The sequence below is a fragment of the Ornithorhynchus anatinus genome, chromosome 7 (genome assembly GCF_004115215.2).
Source record: "Ornithorhynchus anatinus isolate Pmale09 chromosome 7, mOrnAna1.pri.v4, whole genome shotgun sequence".
NCBI classification, from domain to species: domain Eukaryota; kingdom Metazoa; phylum Chordata; class Mammalia; order Monotremata; family Ornithorhynchidae; genus Ornithorhynchus; species Ornithorhynchus anatinus.
Window position 1 is genome coordinate 44323541 of NC_041734.1, and position 13203 is coordinate 44336743.

The 13203-nt window shown below is 43.1% G+C and overlaps 1 non-coding gene across 1 annotated transcript; it reads right to left on the minus strand.

Moving 5' to 3' along the window:
- Positions 1 to 10079: 10079 nt before the first annotated feature.
- LOC114813617 lies at positions 10080 to 10217 on the minus strand. Its single transcript, XR_003761334.1, has one exon. It is a non-coding gene; the product is annotated as a small nucleolar RNA SNORA7 (small nucleolar RNA).
- Positions 10218 to 13203: the final 2986 nt, after the last annotated feature.

Here is a 13203-nt window from a genome sequence, read left to right on the forward strand (position 1 = left end):
TGTGGTTTAAATATCATTTGTCACTAGCTACCCTATCCTTTCAATATACAGTATTTGGGTGGCCCAACTGCTGGCTGTCAAAAGGTACTTCCTTATTTTGGGAATTATATAATTAACATGACACTTTTCCCCACTAAGGATCTCAAAGCACCATGCAAACTTCACAAAGTCATATGTCTAAAGTGCAAGATGTTGGCGGTAGAAATGGAGCAGAAATACCCAACCCATTGTCCTCACTGCTACATCTCACTTCCTTTCATTAAACTGAAATGTCATCTTATTTTATTTTGTTTTCTCTGAATGTTTTGAGGTTACTGCTTCCCAACTCTTGTTATTAAAACAGACATAATTAATAACTCCTGGCACCCAGGGCTGCCAAATTGGATGAAGTGCTTTTTGCTTTCTCGAACCATCTTCTGAGAAAATCTATGAGTCCAAATTTACAGCTTGGACTAAATACAATGGATTGTTTTGCAATTTTGAAAGAAACTAGGGAACTTACCCAGCCAGTTAAAAAAAAATCCCCTTTGTAGTTTCAGTGGAAGCTTCACATACTCTCCTGAATGCTCTGAGTCCATTTAATACTGAAAGCAATAAGTTGCCTACTCAATTCAATTCTTTAGGTCAGGTCTTCAAGTCAAGTCTGACTTTTCTCAAGTCAGATCTTCCCTTAGTCTGTGAGCCCCATGTGTGAGAGGGACTGTGTCTGATCTGCTTAACTACTCCAGTGCTTAGTACAGCGGTTGGCGCAGAGTAAGTGCTTAGCAAATCCCACAATTATTGTTATTATTTTTCAGATCTCTGCAATGAGACACTTCAGAGGACAAGGAGATTCTTAGACTCAGGAAGATCTTCCTAAAATCTAATCTGAATCTCACTTGGCATTATCAAGTCCATTTTCTCTTGTTCTAGCCTCAAGTAGAGATGGAAAAAAACAATTCACTAACCTCTTTATAGCAACGTTTCATGGGCTTAGAGTTATTCCAGCCTTTTCCAGGCTAAAATCTGTTTGATCTTTTTAACTTGCAACATTTTCTGTCTTCTAGTTTATGCCCAAGTCTTTCCCATCCTGCTTAGTTGTGGAATCCCAAAAAGAACACAGTTCAGTGAAGCTTAATGCTATGTTTATGAGAGGAGGATACTGCCTTCTTGATTCCCCATGTGGTATTCCTGTTTATAGAAACAGAATACTCAAGTTTATTTCAATGAATCCATGGGCCATATCAATTATGAGGACAACACTGGCTTAGGGAAAGGCGGTCTTCACTGAAGGAGAGCTATATCAAAAGAGTGGCTTGAGAGGCCTTATATAACATTACCTCCATCTGGGAGCTGGGAGGACTTATCTGCAGTCTTCAACTAGATCCTGACCTTGGTTTCCCCATCTATGAGATGAAGAGAATATACACTTCCAGCAGGGCCACTTCAACCTTTGGGCAAAAGAATCATCTTCCCTCAGACATTGCCCTTGGTCCACCTCTCTAAGGATCCTCCCTCCAGACTCCCATGGTTCTCAAGGAGGACCCACCCAACAGGACTTGTCCTTTTCTCCTCCCACCACCCCCTGACTTGTGCTCTTTCTCCCATCATAGCGGTTGTTTTGCCTAAAAATAGCCCTGTCAGGGTCAGAGGTGGGAGCACGATTTCCCACAGGCAAGGGTACGTGGGCCATCTGGGGTAGGCAGGAAGGTGTGAACTTTCGGCTTCCTTAACCCTGGGCCCACCAGAGCCTTCATCTAGCCCTGACCTCCAGCAGATCACATCTGGATAGCACTTTGTCGGCCTTGACCATGATTGTAACAATAATAATAACAATAATTGTGGTATTAGTTAAGCACTGACTATGTGCCATGCACTATACTAAGCGCTGGAGTGGCTATAAGCAAACTGCATTGGACACAGTCCCTATTTCATGTGATGCTCACAGTCTCAATCCCCATTTTGCAGATGGGGTAACTAAGGTGCAGAGAAGTGAAGTGACCTGCCCAAGGCCACAGTATAGACAAGTGGCGGAGCTGGAATTAGAACCCATGCCCTTCTAACTCCCAGGTTCGTGTTCTCTTACAGGTTTGGGACATAACTAAAGCAGTAGGCTCAGGTTTGGTCCAATCCAACCACCTCTGCTTCTTATCCACTCTACTGGCAGGCATAAAGCTAGAAAAGAAGCACCTATGGTGACCTGCCCTTCAGTAAAAAATCCTGTGTCATCTTAAGGAGTCTTTACCCTATTTTAGGAGAGAATCCATGCTCGTTGCAGCCTTTGCGGTGGTTCGAGGTGGGTTGTTGGATGAGCCTTAGTTTGGGTGTGGATTTCTATTATCGTTATTATTGTTTTAAATTGAATATAATAAGCCAGATTTTTCCCGAAGCCTAAACTACTCCCAGTGGTAAATTAGGCCTCTTTGGAAGCTGCATGAACTCAGGCCATGGGGTGTTAATTAGTAAGTTACTGCTTGGGTTGTACAATTTAGTTGCTGGATGTTATTTAACAAGTTATTGCTAAATTGTACAACAAAGTGGCGACTGAATAAAGAGCAGCCTAATGGAAGGGAAGAAGTCAGTTCCTTCGGAAGTCATGTGCATCATGTGCACTTAAAGCCAGAAAGGAGCTCAGGCTTTTGGGGGAGTTTGGCTCAATGTGCAGAGACTGCTTTTGCCTTGCTTTGGCCTAATTAATAGACATGGCCAGAGATGGGTAATCAGTTCTGGCAAAGGAAGAATGCCCTCATCTTCTTTCAGGCTCTTTCTTTCGATAAACGGTTTTTCCTTTTTACCTACTTCTTCACCTCCGACGAGGTGTCCTGGATTTCAACCTTGAGAGCTGCAGCAGGCTCTCTTCATTGTGTTTCTACCGACAAGCTGCAAGAGGCATCATACTTCATAAATCATCATTAAATAATCTTTATTAAATGCCTTCACACATAACATAGGCTGTGCATTACACAAAATCAAGTCAGAGAAGCCTTCCTTCACTGTCTCAAATGATTTGGGGAAGGATTTAAATCTTTATGAGAGGAAAAGAGACTTATTCCTGCCAAATTCCTGTAACGGCTTCACTTTTGCTGCCATTATTAAATAACTCCCATCTGGATGCAGCCGGTGTTGTCAAATGAAATGTCCCCCAGGTTTCCCTGCCTGTCATTACCAACAGGACACTGATTTTTCATTTCTTTAGGGAGGAAAATATCCCAAGAGCCTCTTTCCCCAGCAACACGGTTGCTGTCCCTCACCCAAGCCAGCCATTTAGATAAAGACTTTTCATTGGTTTGTTGTACTTATGTCCTACTTGGCAGGGCTTGCAACATTTATCATACCTGCCAAGGGAAGCACCCTCAAGCAAAGCAGGTTTAAAGTAGGCTTGCCAATACCACAGCTACACATTCAACCACACATTCCCGTAAATTTCCAGGTTCAAGCATGTGTACCTTGGTGGGAGGGTGGGGAGAGGAGGAGCAGGGATGGAGGTTGGGGGAGTGAGGAGAGGAAGAGGGATGGAGGATGGGAGTTTTACACACATAAGACCTCTCTGTCTGGAGTCAATCTCTGGCCTGTTTGGAACTGTCACCTGGATGAGCCAATCTAGAATCGAGTCTAAGGTTGTTTCACAGAAAGTTCCCAAATCAGCTCTTGAAGGAAAATGAAGCAGGCAGCAAACATGAACCCACTGCTCGTCCACCTGAGCAAAGGCCTAGGCCACAGATAACTTAGAGAAGGTTCCTGGATGGTCAGCAGCCAAAGCTTTACCTAAGAATCCCCTTCCTTAATTAAACCCGCTTGGTTTGATGTGGACTATATCTCTGCTGCTAGATCAGAGTCTAGACGTTTTGGTTTAAACTAAACACATCCCCCTTCCTTGCTTTGAGTTCCTCTGTTGTACCATTCTCCCATTCTCCTTCTCTCCAGTTTTGAACCAAATAAGGACAAATAGGTTTTAATTTTGTTATCCCAAGAGAGCTTACTGAAATCAGATCCTGGACTCTGGCTCTGAATGAAAATTTCAACCCTGTGTGTTTCCTCTTGTTCAAACAGCCAGTTTCTTACTGAGGTGTTTTGTGTAAGACTGAAATTTACAAGCAACAGCAAGAGGTAGGAAGAAAGGGAACAGGGGAAAAGAAATGGGTTCTGGAGCCAATCAGAAGGGCTCAATTTAGAGAGATCATTTCCCTGCATTTAAAGTGCCATTTGTCATTTTAAAAATCTTCCCTCCAAAAGGAGAAATTGCACAGCAAGATGCTTAGAATAAATGAATTTGTATTTTAAAGCGGGCACACATTTCTGTGGAGAAAATGCCCCAAAGGGCAGAGCTGGAGTGACATCCCTGAAATTTCAAGCTGTGGAATTGTTTCCAAAAGACAATGCAGTGAATTGAAGCCAGGCCCTTTATCCACTATTATCCTGGATCTAGTGAATTGGATGGAGGTTTTTGCAAGGCAAAAAAACAATAATTTCCCTTGTTTGTTCGATTCTGTTATTCAGCACTATCCCTCGTCTGTAAACTACTTGAGAACTGAGACTCTATTTTTCATACGTTCCTTTCAGTACCCTCGATGTTAAATCAACAACAGAAATAATGATCATCCGTGGGGGCCGGAGGCTGCAGTTTGTCTCTCTTCCCCACTCCCAGTGATTGTCTTGGGAGCGATAAGTGCCCAGGAACAATCTATCTGGGCCCCATCAAACTCCATGCAGAAATCATAGGTGGTGTTTCCGTGGAGCTCTGCCTGAAAGGAGTGATCTAAATCTTGCATGAGAGATGTACATCTAGCAGGGAGCTTTGCCTGGAACATTGTGACCTAAAAAACTCACAATCAGGAACTCTAAATGTTGAGCCTGTTTCCCAGATGCTGAGTGGCCAGGGGCATGGCATCTTCAACTTGCTTTACCTCCTTGTCGGTGCCCAGTGAATGGAGCCTGCCTAAATTAATTTCAGCCACTGGCATGCTCCCAAGCCCATGGCAGACATACTACTTTTTAACTGCCCTACTTTTTTTTTTCTCCAAGGCTGCACTTCTATTGTGACTCTCTCTTTCTATTTGATCCTGGCCAATGGATGTGCTGATTTACCAGGGAGAAAACAATTCTGTGGTGGTTTGGATGAGGATTTGGGAGTCAAACTGAAGATTTCTCATCTGGAGAGAACTGACTTGCTCTTGTTACCTTGGGATTCCATGGAACTAAATACCCCCATACATGTTCTACCTTCCCAAGTGCACGGTGGAAAGAATAATCACCAACCCCATTTTCTTCCTTGACATGGATTTGTTCTCTACAATGCTGTCATTTGTCCGGAGTATTCTTCTGGCAACTCATTGCTTCCCAAGTCCTCAATCAATCAACTGATTGTATTTATTGGGTGTTTACAGTGTTCATGGCACTGTACTAAGCCTCTCCTTTCCTTCATCCAAGCACAACTTCTGAAACCCGATTTTCTCCTTGTAGTCTTTCTAAAATGGAAGAGGGTGAGTTGCCTTGGATTTCACCCCATCTAAACTACTCCTCTACTTCTCTTTCCTCCCCCACTTCCACACCCAGATGCACTTATTCCCTTGTTCGAGTATAGTGGAAACATTTTATTTAAGTGGAGATTTACTGTTTACTTTTATTTATATAATAATTATGATATTTATGAAGCACTTACTATGTGCTGGGCACTGGAACTAAGTAGTTAGTACTGTATATATACTGTATATACACTGTACTAAGTATATAAATAAATATAACTCATAGGTCTGTTCATGTTAGTGCTGCCTTATTTCAGGTTGCACTGGCAAAAATACCTGGTTTTTCCTCTGGATATCTTATCCTTGCTCATGCCAGTCTCCTTCTGCTGTCCCTCTCCCTGTGGCTGGCTCTGTAAGAACTCCTGATCTTTCAACCGTCTCTGCCTCTGTTCACTGTGCCTCTGGATTCTATTCCTAGGGGTTGACTCACTCTCTATTTCTCTCTCTCCCTCTCTCCCAGTTGTTCTGAAGTTTCCAGACTCTCAGGTTCCCCACTCTCTTACCTTCTCAGTTCCTTTCCCCTGCTGCTCTTCCTCCTCTTTTCGCCCTTCCTCCTTTCCCCTGTTTCTACTTCTACATGTCCCAAGACCCCATCCCCGAAATCAGTCACTACTTGAAAGCCTAGGACTCTTTTCTGAGCCCATTAGATGTAGTTTCTAAAGGTGTAGAGTAGAAATTATCAGAGGACTAAATCAGGATTTATACTGAAGATCTCCTTCAGGATTCTTGGTCCACATCGATGATAGTGGAGCAGAAGGTTAAAGGGGAGCAAGGTCTGGAGACCTAGGTTTTCAGGTCCCCACTCTCCAGGTCTGATTGGGTGACTCTTGGACAAATTTACCCATCATGCACTCCCTCCAACCCACAGTCTGGGGGCCGAGAGGTTAATCTCTCAAAGGGCTAGAGATGAGTCAGTTTCCATGCTCAGCTTCAGTCAGTGTGGCTTCCTGAAGCACAGACAAGCAAGCATTGAATTACAAAGAGTGATTTTTTTTATTTTTTTTTTTTTGCTCACCAGATCCGGAACTGAAACCACCAATTCATTTCACTTAAGATCTCACACTAGACTCAGATTATCAATAACATTCCGGAGATAAGACCTGAGGTTTCACCAACTGAGTCATTCAGTCTTCTCTCTCTCTCTCTCTCCCTCTCTCTCTCTCTCTCTTTTACCTTGACAATATGGAATTTAGAGACACCTGTTCCACAAGGTGATATAGATGTTTGCTGAGAGCAGGTTATTAAAAACTGCTCAGGGGGTTATCATGTCAGTCATTTTCATCCTGAAATATTGTCCTATGATAACTAGCTTCCACATCCTGATCCTTTAGAGTTGGGTTTCATCTCAAAGGTGAATGAAGAACCAATAGGTTCACATATTCTCTGGGGCTCTCATTGACTTCCAAAAGCATCTCCCTCCCTCATCCAAAGTGCTGGGGAAAAATGAACACAACACTGATCTTACATCAGTGGACCAGCTGGTATGTTACCTTTGGCAGCATGATTTCCAAGAAAGTAAATTCCACAATCCCCACTGTGAACCTAGTCCATTGGCTCAGGGCAGGCTAAAGTCCCAAGCCACAAGGCTTGAGAGAATTCTTATTATGCTATTTCAGCTCACAGAAAAAACTTGGAAGGGGCATGACCTTGTTGTTTTAGTGGATAGCGCTGGGCCTGGGATGCAGAAGGACCTGGGTTCTAATGCTGACTCGACCACTTGTCTGCTGTGTGACCTTGGACAAGTCATTTAACTCCTCTGTGCCTCAGTCATCTCAATTATAAAATGAGAATTAATACTGTGAGCCCAATATGGGTCATGGACTGTATCCAATCTGATTAGTTGGCATCAACCCCAGCGCTCAGTACAATGCCTGGCACATGGTAAGCATTTAACAAATACCATAAAAAAACCATAGCATTTGCCTCAGTTAAGCAAGAAGTTTACACGTTGATTGCATCTTGGAAAGGAGATATCTCTTTTTCTGGTTGAAGTGTTTCATTTGCTTGAAAACTCCCAGTGTTCTTATTCTGTAAAAGATGAAGCTGGTGCATTTTCATTCTTCCTATTATCATTTTGCTTGGCTGACTATGAACTCCCTCTTACTCGTCTTCCTTTCCAGAGGAAAGAATCTTCATCAGGGCCATCATTTGATACATATAAATGCTAGTTGCATACTTTGAGAAAGTCATGTGGGAAAATGCTTGCCAGGAACGTAACTGTACAGACTTCACTGGACACCTTTCGTCTTTGCTAAAATTCACACTTACTTGGACATCTAAGGCCAAACCTTCATTTTACAGAAGAATCACTCTCATTTTATTTTGTGTTAGTGGCCTGATTATTTGATGGTGAATTTGTTGTTTGCCTCCTCAATCATGATGTCTCAGCTTAGACATCAAACTTCCTGCTCCGGGGAAGGGTCAAAAACATACCTCAAGGCGAGCTATTTTGGTATTTCCACTTTCGACCCCAGCCACAACAGTGTTGAGTTCAATATGGTTGGATATTTGGCGGGATCAAGCATAATACAAAAGAGAACAATTACATCATGATCTAAACCGTTCACTCAAAAGATTTTGCATACTTGTCTCAAAGGACAACAAAAAAGAAATAGAAAAGGACCAAATAAAGGCAAAAGAAATGCTTGATTTCCTTGAGAAGGATACATCCTTGCAAAGATAGAGAGATATCCTCTCACCTGTGCCAAGCTAAATAGTTGGTCCTGTCAAATTGAATCTGTTTTGGACTGAGATGAGAATTTGGTGCAGCCTGATGAGAAGGGCCGGGTCAACCATCTAGCATTTATTCTGTTGGAAATGGAAAACCAAACTACATCAAGAGGATGGTGCTCTTCCATAGAAGTAAATCCACTGAAACAGAAGAATTCTAGTCTTGACCTATCATTTTATTCTGGTATGATTCTCTATTTTGAGTTATTATGATCATTTCTCATCAACTTCAACAGTCGCAGTAAGAAGTAAGTAATGATAAGCATTCTTTTAAAATAAAACCAGCCAGCCCTTCTTGGTCCACCTTAAAGATGTGGTGAGACAAGATGAAAGTCCTGAAACTGGTAAGGCCTTCCTGTGAATGTGTAATGGTTGGAGTAAAATGAAAAAAGCAGTTTGAAGGTAAATTCTCTGACATGTAAAAAATGTATGACTCAGAGTAAATTCGCCCTATAGGTTTTGGTAGACTGAAATAGCAGGCTGCATTCAAAAGAGAATCAGAGCTCAGTAAAAAAAGAACCGACCGATAACTCAATCTCAAATACCCATGTTAGGGTCTGTGTCTTCGAATTTCCAGAGGAAAGAAGATCGTTTTCAGATTATGTAAATCATGGAGGTTTTTGAGAGAACACCTACCCTGAATTTTAAATGTTCATATGAACTCTCTTTTTATTTGTATGCTACACCTACATCCTTGGAGTCTATTATCTCTGAAGTAATTTCAGTTTCCAAAAATCATTTCAAACACACCTACACACTGGGCTTTCGATAAACAGACCAGTGTCTGTGGGAGGTAAGAGCCAGTGTTTCTGGGCAGCATTACTTAGGTGTGAACATATACGCCTGTGAATGGCAGGGCCCAGAGTACTGGGTGGTTGATTCTTTCTTCTCCAGTCTTGAGTTTTGGGTGGTTGGCTTTTTCTTCTTCAGTCTTCTCTTTGGAACCCAGAGGAAGAGATTTAAAATTAATAGCACTTCGGGGCTGGACTTTTGGCTGTTCAGCGTGTGTTGGGGCTATTCTCTAAAGGAAAAGGTGGCTTTTATTGTGGTCAAGACACGAAACTATTTGGTATCCTGGCTGACTGTCTCACCAGTCAAAGTACATAATGGCCAAGTCACAGCAGGTGACTGCACAGCAATTTGCAGACAATAAAATGAATTTCAGCGGATGCTTCCTGCTGCTTAAAAGCCGTTGTGGCTCCAGGCTTGCTTTCAATCCAATGAAAGGGATATTGGCAACTAGTATATTTTAGGGGCTCTTTAGCTCCCTTGGTCTTGAGAACAGCAGTTAAGTTTGGGAACATAAGTCTGCAGGTGCTTCCTTGTGCCCTGGGCCACATGTTGGTCCAACTGATAGTTGGTGTTTGAGGGTGCTAGCTCCCCTGCCTCCTTCTACCCCAGCATCTTGTCACCACTGTGTTGGATTTTGGTGTCTGCCTCAGTAGGAGGAGGGCAGGAGGAGACTTGATGAAAGAGACAAAAGTCTGAAATTCTCTTTGTCCATTAGCTGCATTTGATGATGTCAAAGTCCCTCGAGAGGGCTTGGAGGTGAGGTTCCTGGAAAACCTAATAGGTTCTTGTACCTTCAAAGCCCACATGTCAGGAGCATGAGTGAGTTGTCTTGTCTTGTTTTATGCTGTCAAGTCATCTCCAACCCATAGCGACTCCAGGGACACATCTCTCCCAGAATGCCCCAACTCCATCTGCAATCGTTCTGGTAGTGTATCCATAGACTTTTCTTGGTAAAAATACAGAAGTGGTTTATCATGGCCTTCTTTCATGTGGTAAACTAAGTCTCTGCCCTTGACTCTCTCCCATACAGCTGCTGCCCAGCACAGGTGAGTTTTGACTTGTAGCAGATTGTCTTTCACTGACTACCCACTGCCCAAGCTAGGAATGGAATGGGTACGCCTCTGCTTGACTCTACCTCCCATAGTCAGGACTGGTAGAGTACTGGAAACTCCCCAGGGGTGATCCTAATAGGGAGATGAGTGAGTTGGGCTTATTCTATATAGAACTGTGGCTAAAATTTAAGTTTTTCTGAAGAATTTGTTAGTGAAGAATATTTGTTCCTGGTGTAGATTTGGCCAATAATACCAGTCCTCCATAACAAAAAGACAAGTTGATGGTCAAGGCAGTTATTTTGATCCTTCGGGACCCGTCCTTCTCCACATGCACTTTCTGAATCAGAGCATTTTCCCCTCGAAGTCTCCAAATCATTTCTCTATATCCTGTATTTTACCAAAGCTGTGGAAAGCACTCCTCCATAAATACCAGTGGAAGGTTAAAGTAGAGGCTCATAAGAAGAGAATAGTGTTATCTGGAGGTCAATCTCTGTTATTTTGCAGACTACAGATGGAGACTTTTGCCTTGTAAAAATTATGCAAATTTTATCCATATTTGTATTAGCACTTAACAAAAACTGGGTTGGCAGGAACAAAAATTTCCTCTCCTTTGCCTTCCTTTTTTACAGTATTGTAAAAATACTTAGTATGTTCCAGGCATTGTACTAAGCATGGAGGTAGATGCAAGTGAATCAGAGGTGGACACATCCCATGTCCCACATGGGGCTCACAGTCTTAATCCCCATTTAACAGATGAGGTGACTGAGGCACAGAGAGGTTAAATAACTTGCCTAAGGTCATGCAGCAGACAAGTGGTGGAGGTGGGATTAAAACCCAGGTCCTCTGCCTCCCAGGGTCATAGTCTATCCACTAGGCAAGGGTGCTTCTGTGAAATGATTTTCCAAATTCAAGTAACTTGAGGGAGTTCCAGCCTCAGCAGAAAGGGAATAAGGGCCTCTTATCACCTGGACAGTAATGGTGCTTACTTGTGGAATAAGTTGCACTTATCAAACTATGTCAGGAAAAATTAATCAATTGACATTAGGGTGCTGTGAGTCACCAACTTCAAATTCATTTGCAATAAATCTCAACTTCTGGTGCACAAGGATATGGAAGACCTTGGCTTCTACTTATCTGTGTTCCTGCAGCCCATATTTACCCCAGCCAAAAGTAGTAGAATATTCTGTGGTGCAGTTTAAAGGTGGTTCCAAAGCCAGTAACCCACCATTCTTTTTAAAGAGTGGTTGTGGCCCAAAACAGTGGCAGATATGGAAATCTGAACAATGGTGAGGTTGTTGGCACCACAACATCAACCAATTAAAAAAAGAATTGCTTCCTTTTCCCCGGCCTGTATAGATACTGCATAGAAAACACCTTTATGTCTTCCTTAGAGTAAGCTCATTATGGGCAGGGAATGTGTCTGTTATATTGTTATATTATACTCTCCCAAGCATTTAGTACAGTGCTCCGCACCCAGTAAGTGCTCAATAAATATGATTGACTGACTCACTAAAAGTGGCCCAAGAGACAAGTCTCATAATGAGAGACAGAGGCCCTCTTTTGCTTCTTCATTTTTCTTTGTGATGAGAACAAGACTTCAAATAAAGATCCTTTTGTTTGTCTTTTCACAAGCACCTGAATTCTGAGAGTCAGTGCCCTCCTGTTTCTTTTGGAACTAAGTGATGCAGTGTAAGGCAAATCTAGAATGACCAAACACTTTGCCCCAAACCCCATTCAAAATCCAATGGAAAGCAGCCTGGCCTGGGGGAAAAAGCATAGGACTGGAAGTCAGGGGATGTGGGTTACAATTCCTCCTTCACCACTTACCTGCTGTGGAACCTTGGACTAGTCACATCTGCTGTGTGCTTCACTTTCCTCATCTATAAACTGGTGATAAGATACCTGTTTTCTCTCCCACTTTGACTGTGAAGCCCATGTCGGGCAGGCACTGGTTCTGATATGATTGTACGTACATCAGAGTTTGGCACATAGTAGGCCCTTAAGAAAATCCAACATTTTTTTATGGTATTTGTTAAGTGCTTACTATGTTCCAGGCAATGTATTAAGTGCGGGGAAGAATATGAAATAATCAGGTTGCACACAGTCCCTGTCCCTCATCGGGCTCACAGTCTTAATTCCCAATTTACAGATGAGCTAACTGAGGCACAGAGAATTTTATTGATTTTCCCAAGGCCACATAGCAGACAAGTGGCAGAACTCAGGTCCTTCTGACTCCCAGGCCCATAACTCTATCCACTAGACTATGCTACTTCTCTATTAATGATTTATTACAATTATTAATCACAGATCTAAACTAAGTCTTCATCTTCGTTACAAGCTCTAAGTATTTCAGTATACGAACTCTGCATCTTAATGCATTCAGCTTAGACAAAATGACCTGCCATCTCAATTTTAGTGGGACAGTCCTGCAAACAAGGACCTTGCCCACCACCTGCCTTAGTTCTTTCAGAACATACGTGTGCCCCAAAATAACCTGTGTTTACCAAGACTCAGCAAGTTTATTAAAGACATGGCTAACTGCAGTACTCATACGTGTCAACAGATGGGAGAGATCCTCTCCCAAATGCTTAGTACAGTGCCCTGCACACAGTAAGCACTCAACGAATGCCACCGATGGAATGACTGAAGGATGTGGAAAGGAGATGCATCCTCACATCATCCTGCTCTCTTTGTCCCACCAGAAGCGAGGAGCTAGGCAGAGGAAGAGAACCTCTCTCACCTGGACATTCTGGCTCTGAAACAGAAGGCAGCAGCTGAGCCTGGTGAGTAATTTCGAGACTGGGGTTGGGGGTGGGGGAAGTGGGGGGAAGGAAGCAGGCTGGGGACTGCACCACCAAACCACTGCCATTGCTGACATCACTCCTTCAGGAGTACAGCTCCTGTCTGAGCCTCCCCTGAAGTAGCGGCTATGGTGGAGGACCCCTCTATCCCTGGATATGGGCCCCTGCCGCTATCCTGAACTTTGTGGGGGGGGCAATCCAGGGCCATGGTGGTTGACATGGCCCACCTGGGGTAAGGGAAGAGGGGGAAAATGCAGAGTTAGCAGCTGGGGAGAGGCATGGGAAGGGAGGAAGGGTCTGTTGTTGTGGGCGGCTATGGACACTTCT